The sequence below is a fragment of the Pseudorca crassidens genome, chromosome 12 (genome assembly GCF_039906515.1).
Source record: "Pseudorca crassidens isolate mPseCra1 chromosome 12, mPseCra1.hap1, whole genome shotgun sequence".
NCBI lineage: Eukaryota > Metazoa > Chordata > Mammalia > Artiodactyla > Delphinidae > Pseudorca > Pseudorca crassidens.
Genome location: NC_090307.1, coordinates 48,877,422 through 48,898,993, shown reverse-complemented (window position 1 = coordinate 48,898,993; position 21,572 = coordinate 48,877,422). Strand labels below are relative to the sequence as shown.

The window sequence follows — 21,572 nt, the reverse complement described above, 5'->3', positions numbered from 1 at the left end:
CTTATTAAAAACAATTCCAAGTTTAAACTACTTGTCTGTCTTAATATAAGCTGAAGATGAAGTTTAACTTCCGAACATAGCGAAATTTAGCCTCAAGACAGTATAACCTGGCAGTATCAAGAAACTGGTTCCTTCAGATTTCTCAAAAACTCAAACCTCTTCTCTTATTATAATTTATAACAATTTATGAACTAACATATGAAAATAAGGGGAAAGAGTTCTATTAATAATCTTACCTTTGGTTTATTGTATCTTAAGATACAAGAAGATCTAGAAGTTCTTTTTTTATCATATATCGAGCATATATCGAGAAGCACTGCTCCCCTTGTTCTGGATAAGTGAAAGGTACATATCGAAGCAGCCCTAAATGTTATCAGAAAAGTATTCATGCAAAGTATTCTTACAGGGACCTGACTGCAAATACTACATCATACACTTAAATGGTAGAAGGAATATTTTAAATACTTATTTTGAAGTTGAAATTTTTCCAAAGAGATAATTTTTTATTACAAATCTTGTAACTTTTTAAAAATTTAATCTCTTTCACTTTGTGCTTCATATGGAATCGACTCTCACTTTTGACCTAAGAGAGAGCTCTGTTTTCTGATATTTGTAAATCTACGGTATTAGGCTTTTAAGTACGTGTTTCTAATATACAAGTACTGATACTGCTTGCCTGCCTTCTAGACGATGTACAGTTGAGAATCACACTGGATAGTAAATCTCATTGGAGCCTTGGCCAGATCTATTCTACACTGCACACTGCATTCTGCTATGTTGTGGATCTTTCCGTGAAAATCATCAGTAATCTTACACTTTGTTTTATAGGCAAGCACCAAATGTTAAGCAAAGACATGGAAGAAGAAAAAACATATTGCCAAGTTGCCTAATTTCCCTATAAAATTTCACATGTTGAGAAGTTCTCATATATAACTGAACAATGGGGAAAATATTACTTCATCTAATATTTACTGACAGTACCCTATTAGGTATTGTCTCCTCTACTGCCTACAACATAATTTTTAAGGATGGCTTTTTCTTAAGTGTTTAAATATAAATTAGTGAGTATTATGGAATGCTGGCTGAAGATATTTAGATACTCTGGAGAGGACACTTTACTAATTGACCAATGAAACCACTTTCAAGCGCACAAGCTCACTTCAATACAATGTGACAATGATTGCAACTGTTGGATAGTTAGTTTGAAATCACAGAATATTTTACCCAATTTTTATTTTGGAAAACATCTACAGAAAATTAGCAGTAATATTATACAATCTTTATCTAGATTAAACAAGTGTTAACATTTTGCCACATTTTCTTTTTTCTCTTTCCCATATTAACAAAAAATTTTTTTTTTGCCAAACCACGTGAAAGAAAATGGCAGAGATTCTGAGACTTCATCTCTAAATACTTTTAAGTATATCGTCTCTCCCAAAACACATTCTCCTACATGACTCCAATATGATTAGAAAATTTAACGTGGGTGTAATGCTGTATGATCTTATAGCCCAGAGTCCTTCCAATTGTCCCAATATTATCCCTTATAGTTTTTTTTTTCTCATCCAGAATCTAATCAGGAAGTATATCTTTCAGTTAGTTGCCATTCCTTCTAATCTTTTAATACTGAACAGTTTTCCAGGATTTTTTTTAGTGACACTGACATTTTTGAAGTGTCCAGGTGAGTTATATTGAAGAATATCTACCAATATGGATCTGTCTGATTGTTTCCTCAAGATTAGATTCAGGAGAATCATTTCTGGCAAAATAACTTCAGAGGGGATTGTCCTACTTCACGTGTGTATCAAGAGGTACACAATGTCAGTTTGTCCACTATCGGTGACGGCAAGTGTGGTCACTTGGTTATGCTGGTGCCAGATATTGTCCTGTAAAGGGACTTCCCCTCTTTGTAACTAATAGGCAATCTGTGGGCTGACAGGTAGAGTTAGTGTGACTATCCTGTCCCCATCAACCATTCACCCAGTGGTGGATTATCCTTTGTAATAGTAGTCACAAAAAGTGACTTTATAATTCTATCCTTTCTTTTATTCATTTGCTTGTACTCTTCAGTGAAACAGAGCTTTTCCTTCCACCTGCCCCCGTCTGCATACTACACACACTGTGGGCTCATGGATGCTCTTCTTATTAACGTGCTGTAATCCCTAACATACATTATTACTTTTTATGTTCAAACGATCCCAAGTTGAGTCAGTGGGTATTCCTGAAATCTGGCTCTTATGTCCTTCTGATGGGTCTCCACCACCTTTTGAACAATTCCTTGTTTTCTGGCACAAAATGTGCCAGGCTTAGCAGATTCTCCCCTACACTAGTTCAACCACGAAGGCTTTAAATAAAAAGGAGACTAACTCAATTTTAATGCAGTAATTTGAATTTAGGAACAAATAATTAGAATAGTGCCTAGAACATAGTAAGTGCCAGTCAGTATGATAGGTTGCTTCCTTAACTTTTTTAGCCATAGTTTGAAGGCTTTGTGCAATTCTTAAAACTATAGACTTTTAATTTATAACATAGATTTTTATGTTACTCTTTCAAATTCATCTATTTATTCTTACTTTAATTTGTTCTCCTTCATTTCTTTTATCTCTATATGGAAATCATACACATAGAAAACTTCTAAAGGATTTTCTTTTTTTTCCTCCAACGTGGTATAATCTTAGATCACTGACTAATGCCAAAATATGCACAAACAGCAGAGCATAAATCCCTGATATAGTAAAGCCTTTTAAGATTCCTGAATTTATCAAGTGATTTCACATGTCAGAGGAAACAATGTAAAGAAATGCCTGGACTTTTTTTTTTTTTTTGGTAAAAATTTCAATAGACCAACCTCACTCTCTAAGCAAATGTAGCACTGCTGAAGTCACCTCTGAATGAATCACTGATAGGGGAGAGAAACTGAAGAAACAGGAGTGTGATATTTGGAGAGGTCACAGAGAAAGTAAAAAATGGAGCCTTGTAACTTCCAAGTAATTTATTTATTTATTTATTTATCTTAGAATGTGTGGGTGGATGTGTGTGTTTGTGTGTAGTATATGTGTATGCATGTGCACATTCGGGGTTAAAGACAGGATGCCCAAATCAACATTTATTCAACAAATACTTATTACACCCCCACTCTGAGTGGGCACTATGGTATCTTCCAGGAATATAAGGACCAAGAAAACTACACAGTAGTTTTAATTAATAGTAGTTTTAATTAATCCCTTAGGATTAATTAAACAGTTACACAAATAAATGTGAATCTGCAACTAGCTGTGATGAGGGATATAGATACACAAGTACAGATACATGTATGCATACAAAGATGTGTGTGTGTGTGTATTATAAGGGAATTTGGCTCAGTCTAGGGGGACAACATGGCTCATTTGAGGAAGTGACATTTGGGTTGATATCTGAGGTTTAACTAAGAGTTCACTAGGCAATGTTTGGGTACCTGTATTTACAGGTGTGAGGATGGGAGAGAGCCGGGAGAGTCAGAGCAACTGGAAGAAAGCCAGGCAGCTGAAGTAGAAGGAAGGACTGGAGCTACCAAAAGAGATGGGACTGGAGGAGCCTTGCTGGGTTTCAAAAACTCAGGTGCACAGCTTTGGTCTTTATCTTAAAGCAGCGGTAATCCATTTAAGTGGCATGTGTAGCTGAAGGGGTGATAGTTGTCATATTTGCATTTTGAAAAGGCTCCTCTCACCTTATTGGAGGATGGATTTGGAGGGGGAGCAACAATCAGATGCCAGAGGACGAGTTATAAAAGCCCTGTAGTAGCCCTCATACAATGGATGGTGAAAGTTGAGACTCGGGTGATGCCCTAAGGTAGACGGGTAACATCAGTGACGGGGTGAGGGCTTTGATATGCGGTGGATGGAGAGGGAATGTCAAAGATAAAATCCGGATTGGGAGCTGGGGAATCCTGGAGGTTGAGGTGAGATGGGCAGAGATCACAAGTTTGATTTTGACATGTTTCATTTGATGTTTAAGACTGACAAGAACAAATACCAAGCACAGAGCTGGATCTACAAGTGGAGAATTTAGAGAGACTTTCTGAGCCATAATCATGTTTTGTAGAGTGCTCTGAATAAAACATACACCAGTAATTTCAAGGAATCTTATTGGACAGTATGTGGTGTACGTATGTTGGGAAAAGTCAAAGTGAACCAAAGTTCTAAGGTACTAGAAGAACAACCTCTGCTAATTGAGAGTTCAGTAATTTGCAAATCCATTTCTATTCTAAATGCTGTTATAATTTCCTGATCTGCAAAATCTGAAAATATGGTCTTGCTAGACATTTTAGCAAGTGAGATATACATACATATATATATATATATACACACACACACATTTAGCAAGTGAGAGCTATGTATCTATCCATATTGAAGTCACAAAAGTGATCATGTAAGTACAGAATTAATATTTAGAATATTTAATAATCTGTACAACCTGTGCTCCAGCCACAAATAACCAGTAAGACCACATCAGTGCACCCAGCTGAATGCCAACCCTGTCACAGTGATAGAATCTCATCCTCTGATGGTAAAAATTCCTAATTGAAAATAAAGTGCAAATATTAGAAGGTAAAAGAGTGTTGGTAGTTACTACTTTTAGTCCAATAATGTCACTAACACGTGAGCATATTTTAATACGTTGAGAAAATTGATTTTGGGGGGGAGGGAGGAAACTACCCTCATTCTAATCTACTGTCCAAGGGTGCTGTGGAAAAATCAAATTTATTTAGAGATATGTTTCTAAAAATTTGTGTCCACATTTTAATTTTGAAACTTCTTTTTGAAAGTATACGATCAACGTCATCATTTTATCTAAGTCTTCACAGACGGTATTTGCTTAAAGTAACCTGTAACTTTGGATCACAGCTCTAACCCCCTTGGTGACAAAAAAGACAACAGAAATGATCACAAAGCTAAGTGAGCTTTGAGCTTCTCGCTCCTGAAACTAATGCAGTAGTAAGACTTACGTTCTTCATTTGAACTGACAAAGTTGTCTTACTCCGTTCTCCATTTTCATGTGTATCCAATAGAAGCTTCTGACATTTCTTTTACTACATTACTACACTAACTGGGTGTATTTTTCCCTTTCATACCTACATTCTTTAGTGTTTCTGATTTCAGTTTAGGGGAGTATTGAGGTCCTATGGAAAAAGGAGGCACTATGACTGGAATGGCTCATATCTGTTTATTCTGACAAAGAAGGTTTTCTCTTGTGTGGCATTGTTAACGGTACAAAGAGGAAGAAGGGCTTTACTTTCACAATCTTTGCCTCTATTCCATGCAAGAGTAAAAAGCGTAACAAGAAAAGGCAGATATTCCAATAAAATTTCACTGCCTATATAGATCTTTGTGCTGCTCAAATGAAAGAAGCTCCTTATTTTCCTTATCACCTCCACAATCCAACACCCTCAATATTATCTTCCCTCAATTCCCATTGCTCCACTAGACTCTTATTAGAAATTGTAACAAAAGTGGACCAAATCAAGTTTGGGGTCAGCCTGAGGTTGAATGCTGGGCCATTCAATTGACCAAGAAGCTTCCAGTAAGAATGAACAATATACAACAAAACAATCATAGATCAAATTGTGTTCTGTACAATTGCTGCATCCTTTTTGTATGAAAACCTGCCTCTCCTGATTGGGTAAAACATGTTCTTCTATGTAGAGAATCTTATGATTATGTCAAAGCAATTGGTTATTCCCATACACGCGCACGCACACACACACACACACACACACACACACACACAGACATACTGTGACTTCAATCTTAATTGCAAACCACAACTACTGAAGCCCATGAGCCTAGAGCCCATGCTCCACAACAAGAGAAGCCGCCACAATAAGAAGCCCACGCACCTCAAGGAAGGGCAGCCCCCGCTCGCTGCAACTAGAGAGAGCCCACGCGCAGCAACGAAGACCCAACGCAGTCAAAGATTAAATAAATAAATAAATAAAATTTTAAAAAGATTTTACATTAAAAAGCTTCTTTCTTTAAAAAGAATAAGAAAAAAGAGTAAGTCACATGATGTTATAAAAGACATCTTAGGTGGACCCACTGTGGAAAGTAATCTAAGAAAAAAAATCTTCCTTACAATTTAGTAAATTCAAGATGCTTACTGCAGCTAATACTGAACTGACATTTTATAATAACTCAGTTCCCAAGAGCAGGTCTCACATTATGGTCTAGTAAACAAACCATTATAAGTAAGAAAATTTGAGTTTCACTCTCAATTTCCTCCTTGCTTCTGGGATCCTATACTCTATATACTCTCTTGCCCATATATAGGTTGTGTATATGGGCAATCTTCAAAACCCTCTAATCCCTCTGCAAATACTATATATTATGCAAAGAGAAGACATGTTGGTGTGTTTTTAGTGTGGCAACAGCGCACAGACTATATACATCTGAGACAGACAACAGAGTTGTCTATACCTCTCCCCCTCCAACTCCCATATGCCAGCACAGGACACACTTAATTCAAGTAACACAAAAACATTCTAATACAACAGTTTATTTGCATTCGTAACAGATTTTGGCCTCTGCTAAGAACATACTTCACAGCATTACGTTTCATGGTGCAACTTCCAGTATTGGACCCGTGCAGTTCTTTGCATAAGCCTATTTCAAGGGCATTGACGATATAATCTCAATTGATGCCTCCTTTTCCTGTTTTTTCGGTGCCTGAGATTATGTATGTATATATGGACGTAGACACAGAAAACATGTACATCTATACATATACACGCATATACATACATATGTGTGCATGTATACACTGTCTCTGTACACAAAAGCCTTCAATGCTTTCTGGAGATACGCACAAGGTTAAGTAAGGCCTGCAAGAACTGAAATATTATCCAGCTTGCGCATTCGTTTGTCAACACTCATAGTCATCCATGAAAGATAGATTCCTAAGAGAAATAAGGAAGAAGTAGTAAATTTTTATAAAGGTGAGAAAGAGAAAAAGATCAGAACATGAGCTTGAGTTTGATGGGCAGTGAAATTTGTAATACTGGTCCACTGAATGCAGAGACCAGCGGACAACTGGGATGGTCCCGCTTAAAAGAAGTAAGGATTGCATAGGGGCATGAAAAACAACCCACGTCATCATAAAAATCTTGTCTATCTATATCTATTCTTTTTCAGATTCTTTTCCCTTATAGGTTATTACTACCACAACATAGTAAATCGACTATATTTTAATAAAAAATAAATAAATAAGAATTTAAAAAAAAATCTTGTTTATCTAGCCCTGACTCTCACCAGGGCCAGACAGCCCCTAGAGAATATTTTGCAAAGGATTGGGGAGGTTCAGGTTTGTCACAATCATTAAGGGAGGGGAGTTCTATTGGTTTTTAGTGGCTTTTTTGGTGAAGAATTTTCCCAAATATCCCAAACAACGTGCAGTGTTCCCTGAACTAAACCTATAATGAATATCAACCTGTAGAATCTGGCATATAAGCATTTTCTAAGAATTTCCACCACAAAGTCCAGTGGTTTACAACAAGGTTGCTGTGGCGAATAAGTCAACGATTTTGTATAGTCTTTCTCTTAATTCTAGAATTAATAGACTACAACATTAATAGAAAATAAACTGGAAAAGGCAGCATCAGCACTGTCAGTAAGTTCCACCATGGAAATATTTTATTTGTTATTATTGATGATATGGTGGGTAGCCTGCAGAGTCCCTTGAAGTAGAGTTCACACTAGTAACAACAGGAAATGCATAAAGCAGTTTGGGGATTTTGGTGAGACTATATTCATAGTATTTACTCTCTCATTTGCAAAATATCATATTTCCACGTTCTCTCCACTCCGCCTTTCTATAACTTGACTTTGGCATATCTTCCCTACAATGATTACCATCATTTCCTTCTTTCCAAATACAAATGTCTGGTTTGTAATTATCCTAATACTACTTTTAGTCTATTCTCCTTTCATTTTCCTGTACTTCCTATATGGAATGTCTTCTGACGTTCCTGTCTTAAATCCAATTTTATTTGTTATAGAGTATGTACACACAGCAAGCTTCTGACTTTTTTTTTTTTTTTTTTTTTTTTTTTTTTTTTTTTGCGGTACGCGGGTCTCCCACTGTCACGGCCCCTCCCGCCGCGGAGCACAGGCTCCGGACGCGCAGGCTCAGCGCCCATGGCTCAGGGGCCCAGCCGCATCCGCGGCATGTGGGATCCTCCCGGACCGGGGCACGAACCCGCGTCCCCCGCATCGACAGGCGGACTCCCAATCACTGCGCCACCAGGGAAGCCCCTGACTTCTTTACTATGTGTTCCAGTGAAGTCACCCCCAAACATTAGCATAGTGAAATGCACATTGTACTAAAAATTAATTTTATTCTACTGTTCCTTTTCATGACAGATATATTCAGTGATTATATTATTGATTAATTACATTTCAAGATACTAAGGGGGTGACACAAAATATTTGTTATTAAGAAGAGGACAGAGTCTAAGAGGGTTGAGAACCACAGTTTGGTCCACAGCGAATGACAGAAGACAGGAAAACCACAAGCCTCCTGCGTGTACCTCTGTACCACTTCATTTCATGACTATCGTGTACAGCTGATACCATCATGGCTAGAAGGAGTTAACTCCCCCATCCAGCTACCCAACTTAAGTCAAGGGAGCTGCATAAGGAGTCGCACAGATCAGGTTTCTAGTATCTACTCTGCCACTAACCACCGGTGTGACCTTTAGCAGCTCACTGGGATCACTGTGGGCCCCCATTTCCTTAACTGTAAAATAAGGGCATTGGAATAACTTACTTTTAAGGTCCTTTCCAGCTCTATCACAAAATGCATAATTTTGATTCTAAGACTTAGGCGCTGATCAGAAGAAACTGATTCCTTTAATAAATGTATATAAAATATATCCTGTGGGTAGCAATTATATTTCCAACCACAATATATTTTTTAAGTACTCAGTCTAGTCAAGTCTTTTAAAAATGCCATGTCTTATAAAACTACAAAAATATTTCCTCAAAAAATAAGTCCCCCTACACTTTATGGAGTGAGCACATTTATTATGAGAACAGTCACCAATCTGAAGGGGACATCTACTTTTCTAGCACCATTCTGCTCCCTGTCGTAAAAGTCACAGTTTTCTTTTTTGCTTTGAATTCTTGAAATAAAAATGATTTTATCTCTCTGCCTTTCCAATCATATATTTTTGGTAGCTCTAACCTTCTCCACAGAGGTCTTCTAAATTCTAATAGTCCACAGAAATAACAATTCAACAAAATCCATACACAACTGAACACTGACCGCAGACAAGGTGTTCAAGAACAAGTGCTATGCTGTGAATCAACTTCTTGTCCAAGTAACTATTTCATCGACAACGAATTTTGCCCTGGAGCTTTTGAAAAACACAATAGAAATCTGTTAAGTTGGCAGTCTTGCTGAACTTCAGCTACTTTATCTAACCAGGTCCTTGGTAACAATAGATACTTGAGAGCTTCTTTTTGATAAAACTTGATTTGGAGCCTAGGTGCGGAGAGCAAATGGACCAAACCCCTTATTCTGATGGCAACTTGCTGTTTTCGTTTTAGAAACATACATATAGAAATAAGGCTTAGGAGTATCACCTTAACACATACACATGTGTATGCTTTAGGAAAACCTCATGCTTAAAAACTTCCATTTAATAAGACAAAAACAAACAAACAAAAAAAGACTTAAAAGTTAGAATATTCCTATTTGGTTTTCAGAAGCACCCCACACTATCATCTTTTCAAAAACATATTAATCACCTCTGTTATATACAAAGTGGGACTGAATTTCTCCAATTTTGATCGAAGGACTTTTATTTTTCCAGGAACACATCTAATCCTTAAATTCATTAAGTAGGTATAGAATCCAGTCTTGATTACCTCTCTGGGAGTTATATATAATTTACTTCAAAGTTTTCATACCAGGTTTGCTCATTTCTGTCACCCAGCTCGTTTCTGGGCAGGCTGCCCACATGCCCCACCTCCCCATAAATCAGTTTTGGTGTTTGAGATATGCAAGCTCATTTAAAAATTAACCTAAACAAAACAAAATAATTAGAAAGGCAACTTGCCCACAATAACAATGAAAATCGTTTTCAAATCAAACGTGTAATACATTCCAAAGACAAACACAAATGACTTCGTAAATAACCATGATTTTGGATTATCTTTGCCTCTATTCCTCTCATTAACATGAATAATTCAGAGTGCTTCCTATACTTGATGAAACTGTCTCCCCTCAATAATTCGTTTTTAGTACACAGAAAAATCGCATCCTTATGTTTTTCCAAAGGTTTAAATTAGACCATATTTTAAAATGCAACTTTACTTTCAAAATTATCTATAGCTTGGGTTCATTCTTTTCAATGCTATCCTGGCAGCAAGTAAGGAGACCCTTGTGCCTTCAAGGCAAGGGCAGTATAGAGCAGTGTAACAGGTAAGAAGACAGAAGCCCCACCTTTCTTTGGTTCGTGATAATCTTCAAGTACATATCCATTATTTGCAAAGTGTGAGCAAGATTGCCAATATCTTTTTCCTTAAAAATACGGAAGTGCTTTGGGACACCCAGATTTGAGTAAAAAGAATTTCCCAACGTTCTGGCCACACTGAAGGAACAATATTTTTATTATGTGGCTTAATTTTAAGTGATAAAAATATCCTAACATTGCAGTTGCAGATAAAGCAGACATTCCCAAATGGGAAAGCATTCTGGATGGGGGGAGGACTCAAAACCTCAAATCTTGCTTTAATGACAACATGAACAAAATGAAGGGTGTGTGTCTATCTGCCGATTATATACAAATTCATCTAGATTCCCAAACACAAATATAAAGATACTATGTAGATAGACATTTTACTCGTATCTTATATAATACCCTATATTACGCATACAGAATATTTGTGCGGGAAAGAATGTGTATGTCTTAGGTCTACTTAATTTGGGGGTTAGAATATTGTTAGTCTCCCATTTTGTCAATTCTTCCTGGGAAGATGTTACATTCTTCTGCAAACCACACTAATTTTCTGGAGTCATGGGGCTGTTTCATGCACTGCTTCAGAGCACCAAATGCTACCCTTGTGACCAGGAAGAAAGGGAAAGAATGCCATCAGGAGGAGCCTGCAGCTGCACTAACTCTCAGCTTCTCTCTGGTAACAAAAAGGTGGGGGAAAAAAAGAGCAATCAAATTTCAATGGAGTATACACCAGCCTTGGCCAAAGGCTTTAAAACTTTTTTGATTTCTTCTTTCATTGAAAATAAAAGGAGAGGAGCTTATAGTGTAATAAACCAAACACAACAGTTGCTGAACTTGGGTCAAGATCAGATACCATTACAGCTTTTGGGATGTTCATGGAAATGTCTAAAGTGAGGATGTATGTCTTGATACCTGTGAAAATAAAACATTATGCTTTGAGTGGGAGAGAACAGATGGTTGGTAATGGTTTAAAACATTTATGTTTTTGGACTGTCAGCAAGCCTCTGTATTAAAAAATATGGTGTTGTAGTCACTACAGACCAACAACTATCTGCAAGGCTCATTTTCTGGAGGATGCTACTGTAATAAAAGAGATAAAACCCAAATGAGGCCAGAGGAAAATTCCTCTTGTTTTCTCAAGTCATTCAATGTGTGCTATTTCTTATTGACTATATTCAATCAAAATGTTTTCTGTGTGATGAGAGGACTTAAATTTTTCCTCAATAATGAGTCAACTACCAGTGCCCGGGTATTGTATCCTTTTTTAGATACATGGGAAAGAACTGTAATTTTGTTCTGTGTATCTGATTCATGCTGATTGAAACCTTAAAAACCCTCTGAGCAATCATAAAATCTGGTAGTCCAGGGTACTCTCGCCCATGAAAAGCAATGACCATCTCCTTATTCTCAATTTGGTAGACAGGCATATTGTACTATAATTATGTACTGGAATTGGCAGGTGCCAGGCCACCGAACTAGGAAGACAGATAAATATTAACTACAGTCACACTGTATTTTGGTGTGTATATATATGTCAGTCTAAAATAAGTCCACGTCCTTTAAACCCAATGTAATAGTGACAAACACAGATAAAACTGTATACAGAGAGGTTAACGCAATGTTTGGGCTTAAACTAAAGAAAAATAAATACTGGTAAATAATACTCTTAATTACTATAAAAACTGCTAAAGGAGAGTCCTATTAAACATCCACAGTGTTTTGATTTGCTCGTGATAACATAATGGGGGAAAAGTCACACAAGCACACACTCTGTATGATTTACTTCCTATCCCTTTGAAAACCCTGGGAACTGTTCAGGACAGGTTTGCTGATGCGAGGGAGTTGGGGGTAGACCTGCAGGAAGAGGAGGGAGAACCAGCGGCCGCTCCAGCATCGCTCCTGTGAACTTAGTTGGAAATAACTGCTGACAGACATCAAACATAACACCTTTTAGCCTCCTAACAGAAACACGCTGATAGGCAGGATGTTGAAACGGGGCAGAAGCGGGAGCAGGTAACCGTGTGAAAGTAACAGCTGCGGCAACAAAGCAACCACGCAATTCCTACTCTCTCCCACCCACCTCGGGCCCCTCCCCAGGGCACCCCCAACCCCTTCGCCCGGCCCGGATGGAACCCGGGCTCCGAGTCTCCGCACTTCCCTCCCACGTGGCCCGCAGCCTCAGCAAAAGCCTCTGCGAGGTCTCGGAGTTTGGGACCGATGCAAAAAGGGGCATCACAGCAGAGATGCTCATCTTTCTGCCAAACACGCTGGAGGACCGGATAAACCGCCATCAGAAACTCAAGACCGTTCCTCCTGATGTCTTCTTTCCAACCTCGGCTGGCTTGCCCCGAGTGGGGGCTGGCACCAGAATCCTGGGGTGCAGGGTGACCCGCCCCGCCGGGGCTCAGGAATCCAGCACAGGTAGCTCCCGAGTTCAGGCACCCGTCCTCCTCCGCCGCCCCTCTCCAAGTCTTCGCACCCCCTCCATCTCCCGGACCCCCTTTCCCCTCAGCACAATCAATAAAGTGAACGGGAGTGGGTTCAAATGGGGGGGGAGGGGATTAGGGTAGAAAGAGAAGATGCCTTCTGCAGTCATCAGAGATGGAGTACCTGGAAAGGTGAGGGTGCGCTTCCCCGCCCACCCAGACCCCTCTCCAACCGAGGGTGCAAGCGGCGCCCCCGCAATCTCGGCCCCTCCAATCCCGGACCCCCTCCCCCACGCCCCGACCCCCGGCGGTTACCTGGCGAGCGGCTGGGGGAGCTGAGGGTGCCGGCAGGGACTGCTTTCACGGGAGCGGAGCTTCGGCGGGAAACTTCCCCGAGCTCCGGGGCAAACTCTCGCGGACTCCGCCCGCCGCGGGCCGCGCGGTGGGCAGGAGCGCGGTGCCGGAGCTGGAGCGGCGCTGAGCCCGGCGCTCGCCCTCGCCCTCGCCCGTCCGACTGGGGCTGCGTCGCCGCCTGGGCTCCCGGCCGCTCCCGCTCCCGCCGCCGCCCCGCCCCGCGGCTCCGCCCCCCGGTCCCCCCACCAACCCCTCACTCCCCCCAGCCGCGCGCCCGCCTGCCGGCCTCCCCGTCTCCGCCTTTGTCGCTCTCTGGCTGTCACTCTCTGGCCTTACCTCTGCTGGCCACTCGCCCTCCCTCCCAGCCCTTGGGCTCTGGTGCCACCCACTCCTGGTCCAGGGAGTGGTGATCTCCGGCATTTGTCTCCTAAGTCACCTTCTCTTCTTCACCTCTGCCCTGTCTCAGATTCTTCCCCAAGTGTTCTAGAAACACCTGAAGGAGAAATCTATAGGTTAGTAGGTTGTGACAAGCAAGCACTGACTCCGAAGTCTTAGAATTTCTTTTGCTTTACAGACAGATTTATCTATTATTTATATATATTATTATATAGATAGATCTATATCTATACCTATATCTCTATCTGTATATGAAATAATAGGTCAGTAAATTCCAGTAAGGATATATGCGCCACAGGCGAGTTTGGCAGCAGGTTTGTGTAAGGCAAAGACTTCCTAAGAAAGCCCTGTACAATAATCCAAGACCTTGTAGCTCTCTCAGGCCACACATTTCAAAATCCAGCAAGCTGAAGTTGGCAGACCAAGGTCAGGACGGAATCTTTTTTCCTTATCGTTAAAGGAAACTTCGTTGAAATCTAAACATTAGTTCCAAATATTATGCTAGCAACGATTTGGCCAAACTAGGGCAAACAAAATTAGCATAACCTTTGATTACTTACTTTGCATTCAGGTAGTTTCTATGTGTTAACAGAGAAAAACTAATTTTTTAAAAAGTAGTGTCTAAACCTACCTCATTGCTATATTAGAGTACATATTTTTTCAAACGGAGATGTTATCAACCTTCTACGTTTTCAGTAGGTCTTTTGTTGTTGTTGTTGTTTTTGCGGTACGCGGGGCTCTCACTGTTGCGGCCTCTCCCGCTGTGGAGCACAGGCTCCGGACGCGCAGGCTCAGCGGCCATGGCTCACGGGCCCAGCCGCTCCGCGGCATGTGGGATCCTCCCGGACCGGGGCACGAACCCGTGTCCCCTGCATCGGTAGGCAGACTCTCAACCACTGCACCACCAGGGAAGCCCCAGTAGGTCTTATTCTTACAAGTGGGTTAGGAAGAACACATCTGGTTGTAGTACACTTTGGTTCCGTGAAGAAATACTATTATAGGACTTGTTTGCGTGATTCTGGTTTCTTTTAAACAGTCTGATTTTTGTTACAAGTTTTATCTTAATTTTGTATGTCTGCTGGTTTGTTATTAACGTTTAACTCGGATACTGCACTGAAGGCCTTATTCACCACTAGAATGAACCTCTTTTTCTGCTGTTGGAGTTTTAAAGAAACAAGGTAGTGGCCCTGAGCTATATTTAACTGGAAATTGATGAGTGCTTATTGAATGAATTAACCAATTTAACTTAGTCATTTTTGGTTTGGTCCCACGGGTGTCATTCCACGTTCTATGAGCTCTCGGGGTTGTAACCATCTATTACACTTGAGCAGTGAATAAATCCCAGCCGGGGTCAGGAGACCTGGACTCTACTTCTTGGCTACTTCAAGTCATACAATTTTTGTGGCCTCTACCTTCTCATTTGTAAAATAAAGGAGTCAAGCAAGAATATCATTATAACTCTGTTGTTTCTAAATCCTTAAAGTTTTTGTAGCTCATGGGGGAAACTGGGCACAGTCAGGTCAGTTCTCATGGAATTTGCCTGACTGATGTGCTTCTAGACATTTCCATCCATTGTGGAATTTTCCAGTCTTTAGAATCTATTTCATTTGTCTATGATAGCAAATCAAACACTTTGAACTGTGAACTGTCTTCCATTCCTAAATCTTTGTCCAAACCCATTAAAAATATTTTAATGACTAAGGAAATTGAATTTTGTGAATTTTCAACACTGATGAATAAAGGATCAAAGAATCACCTTAAAAAGCATACAAAGCATCGGTCGGTATAAGATGTATATTCCCATGGCATTTGATGACATGGTTATGGCATGGTATGAGAGTTACATGGATAAGTGAAAATAGCACCTTCTTAAATTTTGTAGTTAAACTAGTTTAATTTTTACATAGTGCATTATTTCTAAAACATTGGTTCACAGCATGTTTCTAAACTCTCCAGTGTATTAATTTTGTTTAGTTCTTTGAATTTCTTAAAGTGCTGAACTATTAATTGTTTCTGGGCAAGTATGAAGCTTACAGATCACTGATCCTTTAATGTGTAGGTTGGTAACAATTATAGTCATAGAAGAAGTTTCTGCATCAAATCCCAAGGTACGTTCGTTGACAAGAGTGCCTTTGGAGAAAGAGGACTTCATCATTCATAAGTTTATTTGTGAAACACACACAGTGCAGATATCATTGGATTAAGTATAAGAAATGCAAACCTCGCTTTGAAAATAGTGTAACTTGTAATATAAAGAATGAGCCAAGTGGGGCTTCCCTGGTGGCGCAGTGGTTGAGAGTCCGCCTGCTGATGCAGGGGACACGCGTTCGTGCCCCGGTCCGGGAAGATCCCACATGCCGCGGAGCGGCTGGGCCCGTGAGCCATGGCCACTGAGCCTGCGCGTCCGGAGCCTGTGCTCCGCAACGGGAGAGGCCACAACAGTGAGAGGCCCGCGTACCGCAAAAAAGAAAAAAAAAAAAAAAAAAAAGAATGAGCCAAGTGAGGGGCTCATAGTTTATGAAAGCTGTGTGTGAGGAGGATGGGGTAGAGGTGTAGGAAAAGAGTAGGGAAGGATATTTTTCCGGTGTCTCTATGCACATAAAAAAGCTACTTTAAGGTACAAGTACAACACTATTACGGGATCGTTCTTGCTATTTTTGAGTTTGTGCTTTTCTTTAGCCATGCAGTTTCAAATGATGATTTGGCTTCATAAATAGCCAAAATAATAATTCAGCTGAAATGTATTAAGCACAATGTACAAGGCCATATGGGGGTTACAAATACCTCTAAATCATCTTATTTATAGCTCCAGCTGTTTTGTTGAGAGAAAGCAGAGATATATTTACCTGGAAAGAAGTATTTTTACATGAGTCAACAGAGGATAGGCCAGAAGCTATTGTAATTTCCCTTTAACTTTTCTTGCTCTTATTCTGCAGAGCAGGAGTAAAACAAGAAAAATAATCAAAGAACATCATTTATGTTGATTCACGATCAAGAGAACACAAGCTACCCCACTGAACCAGAGGACAGAATGGCAGGACTCTCGTAATAGATGAGAGAAACCACTTTATCCAGACTTTTCGGGTTGGGGGAGGGGAATAAAAATAATTCTTAAGGAAAAAGAGGTTGAAAACCATTTTTAAAAAGCTTAGTCTAGTGAGATGAAATGGAAAGAGTACTGGACAACTGGATTTGCTTCCACGAAGTTGGGCAAGTCTGTTCTCTCTGGGCTCAGTTTTATCACCTGTAGTGCATGAGGTCATGGGAATGGATGGTCCCTGATGATCCTTCCAAATTCAAAACTTCCCTGATGTCTGATCAAGATCACTTATTTTGATCAAGCTATTCCGATGATTATTCAACTTCACAGATCAATGGATCTGCACAGTGACATCCAAAGTGAACTCTAATCAGAAAATAAAAGCCTGGGGTTGGCTTTTCTTCAGTAGAAGAAATTCAAAACAAAAATGAGAGCACACTAGAGGACTGTGGTACTGGTTATCCAACGTTGATCTACAGGATGCAGGATGTGGTATGGTACAAAGTAGCACTTACTCTCTGAAATTTCAGAAGAAAACATCTTATCATTTTAATATTAGAGATAAATAGGACAAAGACAAACCATTAAAACTTTACAGACTAGGAGGGGTCTGGAAGCATAATGATTTATTTACTTCCCGCTATACCCAGCACTGTAAAGCAAAGTTTGCTGTTTGAGGTTGCTCAAAATTATTGAGAGATGGGGAAATAAAAAAGATTTGGCTCTGTGAGCTCTGCTTTTAACACTTTTTAGGGAACAAATTATTTTCTTCAAAAATTAAGAAAAATTATCAAGGACCAGATATATATAACTAAAGCACAAATTAAGTGTCCAGAAGAATATTGAAAAAGAAAAAGGAAAAAGTGCATGATGGGACAAAACACAGGACTAATGGTAAATGAGGAAGGACTACGATCCCTAAAGAATTAAAAACTTTAAAATAGAGAACAAGATAGTATTGGTCAAACAGAAAAACTAAAATATAATTATAAACAAAAATGAAACAAGATGTGTTACCATTATTATTATTTTTCTGCTGCCCAAGTAAAGCAATGATTCAAGGTCAAATAAATTAGAATAGTCGGAACCTAATAGTCTTGGTAAATAGAATAAGACAATAAATATATATTGATTGGTTGAATAAGAACAGCTCGCATTTATTTTAGGAAAATCAAAGTCACTAGGGAAGTTATGTATATAATTTTTTAAACTAAGACAGTATGAATTTCATTTAAAAAATAACAAAAACAAAACCTTTCCAAATAGTCACTTTTAAGTCTTAAGCAATGAAATTTTATAAGACAGTGTTTATATGGAGAAAAATCTAAATTGGAAACATACAACATGTAGAACTACAAATGTGCCTCTGTATAAAGAAATTCTATCTTACAGCTTTGATGGTTTTTCTTTTCTTTTTTTTCACATCTTTATTGGAGTATAATTGCTTTACAATGGTGGGTTAGTTTCTGCTTTATAACAAAGTGAATCAGTTATACATATACATATGTCCCCATATCTCTTCCCTCTTGCATCTCCCTCTCTCCCACCTTCCCTATCCCACCCCTCTAGGTGGTCACAAAGCACTGAGTTGATCTCCCTGTGCTATGCGGCTGCTTCCCACTAGCTATCTATTTTACATTTGGTAGTCTATATATGTCCATGCAACTCTCTCACTTTGTCACAGCTTACCCTTCCCCCTCCCCATATCCTCAAGTCCATTCTCTAGTAGGTCTGTGTCTTTATTCCTGTCTTACCCCTAGGTTCTTCATGACATTTTTTTTTCTTAGATTCCATATATATGTGTTAGCATACGGTATTTGTCTTTCTCTTTCTGACTTACTTCACTCTGTATGACAGACTCTAGGTCCACCCACCTCACTACAAATAACTCAATTTCTTTTTATGGCTGAGTAATATTCCATTGTATATACGTGCCACATCTTCTTTATCCATTCATCCGATGATGGACACTTAGGTTGTTTCCATGTCCTGGCTATTGTAAATAGAGCTGCAATGAACATTTCGGTACGTGACTCTTTTTGAATTATGGTTTTCTCAGGGTATATGCCCAGTAGTGGGATCGCTGGGTCATATGGTAGCTCTATTTGTAGTTTTTTAAGGAACCTCCATACTGTTCTCCATAGTGGCTGAACCAATTCACATTCCCACCAGCAGTGCAAGAGTGTTCCCTTTTCTCCACACCCTCTCCAGCATTTATTGTTTCTAGACTTTTTAATGATGGCCATTCTGACCAGTGTGAGATGATATCTCATTGTAGTTTTGATTTGCATTTCTCTAATGATTAATGATGTTGAGCATTCTTTCACGTGTTTGTTGGCACTCTGTATATCTTCTTTGGAGAAATGTCTCTTTAGGTCTTCTGCCCATTTTTGGATTGGGTTGTTTGTTTTTTTGTTATTGAGCTGCATGAGCTGCTTGTAAATTTTGGAGGTTAATCCTTTGTCAGTTGCTTCATTTGTAAATATTTTCTCCCATTCTGAGGGCTGTCTTTTCGTCTTGTTTATGGTTTCCTTTGCTGTGCAAAAGCTTTGAAGTTCCATTAGGTCCCATTTGTTTATTTTTGTTTTTATTTTCATTTCTCTAGGAGGTGGGTCAGGAAGGATCTTGCTGTGGTTTATGACACAGAGTGTTCTGCCTATGTTTTCCTCTAAGAGTTTGATAGTTTCTGGCCTTACATTTAGGTCTTTAATCCATTTTGAGCTTATTTTTGTGTATGGTGTTAGAGAGTGATCTAATCTCATACTTTTATATGTAGCTGTCCAGTTTTCCAGGCACCACTTATTGAAGAGGCTGTCCTTTCTCCACTGTACATTCCTGCCTCCTTTATCAAAGATAAGGTGACCATATGTGCGTGGGTTTATCTCTGGGCTTTCTATCCTGTTCCATTGATCTATGTTTCTGTTTTTGTGCCAGTACCATACTGTCTTGATTACTGTAGCTTTGTAGTATAGTCTGAAGTCAGGGATCCTGATTCCTCCAGCTCCGTTTTTCATTCTCAAGATTGCTTTGGCTATTCAGGGTCTTTTGTGTTTCCATACAAATTGTGAAATTTTTTGTTCTAGTTCTGTGAAAAATGCCATTGGTAGTTTGATAGGGATTGCATTGAATCTGTAGATTGCTTTGGGTAGTACAGTCATTTTCACAATGTTGATTCTTCCAATCCAAGAACATGGTATATCTCTCCATCTGTTTGTATCATCTTTAATTTCTTTCATCAGTGTCTTATAGTTTTCTGCATACAGGTCTTTTGTCTCCTTAGGTAGGTTTATTCCTAGATATTTTATTCTTTCTGTTGCAGTGGTAAATGGGAGTGTTTTCTTGATTTCACTTTCAGATTTTTCATCATTAGTGTATAGGAATGCCAGAGATTTCTGTACATTAATTTTGTATCTTGCTACTTTACCAAATTCATTGATTAGCTCTAGTAGTTTTCTGGTAGCATCTTTAGGATTCTCTATGTATATTATCATGTCATCTGCAAACAGTGACAGCTTTACTTCTTCTTTTCCGATTTGGATTCCTTTTATTTCCTTTTCTTCTCTGATTGCTGTGGCTAAAACTTCCAAAACTATGTTGAATAAGAGTGGTGAGAGTGGGCCACCTTGTCTTTTTCCTGATCTTAGTGGATATGCTTTCAGTTTTTCACCATTGAGGACGATGTTGGCTGTGGGTTTGTCATATATGGCTTTTATTACGTTGAGGTAAGTTCCCTCTGTGTCTACTTAATGGAGGGTTTTTATCATAAATGGGTGTTGAATTTTGTCGAAAGCTTTCTGTGCCTCTATTGAGATGACCATATGGTTTTTCTCCTTCAGTTTGTTAATATGGTGTATCACATTGATTGATTTGCATATATTGAAGAATCCTTGCATTCCTGGAATAAACCCCCCTTGGTCATGGTGTATGATCCTCTTAATGTGCTGTTGGCTTCTGTTTGCTAGTATTTTGTTGAGGATTTTTGCATCTATGTTCATCAGTGATATTGGCCTGTAGTTTTCTTTCTTTGTGACATCCTTGTCTGGTTTTGGTATCAGGGTGATGGTGGCCTCGTAGAATGAGTTTGGGAGTGTTCCTCCCTCTGCAATATTTTGGAAGAGTTTGAGAAGGATAGGTGTTAGCTCTTCTATAAATGTTTGATAGAATTCGCCTGTGAAGCCATCTGGTCCTGGGCTTTTGTTTCTTGGAAGATTTTTAATCACAGTTTCAATTTCAGTGCTTGTGATTGGTCTCTTCATATTTTCTATTTCTTCCTGATTCAGTCTTGGCTGGTTGTGTATTTCTAAGAATTTGTCCATTTCTTCCAGATTGTCCATTTTATTGGCATAGAGTTGCTTGTAGTAATCTCTCATGATCTTTCGTATTTCTGCAGTGTCAGTTGTTACTTCTCCTTTTTCATTTCTAATTCTATTGAATTGAGTCTTCTCCCTTTTTTTCTTGATGAGTCTGGCTAATGGTTTATCAATTTTGTTTATCTTCTCAAAGAACCAGCTTTAATTTTATTGATCTTTGCTATTGTTTCCTTCATTTCTTTTTCATTTATTTCTGATCTGATCTTTATGATTTCTTTCCTTCTACTAACTTTGGGTTTTTTTTTGTTCTTCTTTCTCTAATTGCTTTGGGTGCAAGGTTAGGTTGTTTATTCAAGATGTTTCCTGTTTCTTAAGGTAGGATTGTATTGCTATAAACTTCCCTCTTAGAATTGCTTTTGCTGCATCCCATAGGTTTTGGGTCGTCGTGTCTCCATTGTCATTTGTTTCTAGGTATGTTTTGATTTCCTCTTTGATTTCTTCAGTGATCACTTCGTTATTAAGTAGTGTATTGTTTAGCCTCCATGTGTTTG

At 39.1% G+C, this 21,572-nt stretch overlaps 1 protein-coding gene across 1 annotated transcript in view; it reads right to left on the bottom strand.

Annotated features, from left to right (window-relative positions):
* Positions 1 to 13,435, bottom strand: part of CHST9 (carbohydrate sulfotransferase 9) — a 232,625-nt gene extending 219,190 nt beyond the window's left edge. Inside the window, exon 1 of the mRNA XM_067699412.1 lies at positions 13,237 to 13,435. The gene's annotated coding sequence lies outside the window, so the exon portion shown is untranslated. The remainder of the gene's footprint in view (positions 1 to 13,236) is intronic.
* Positions 13,436 to 21,572: the final 8,137 nt, after the last annotated feature.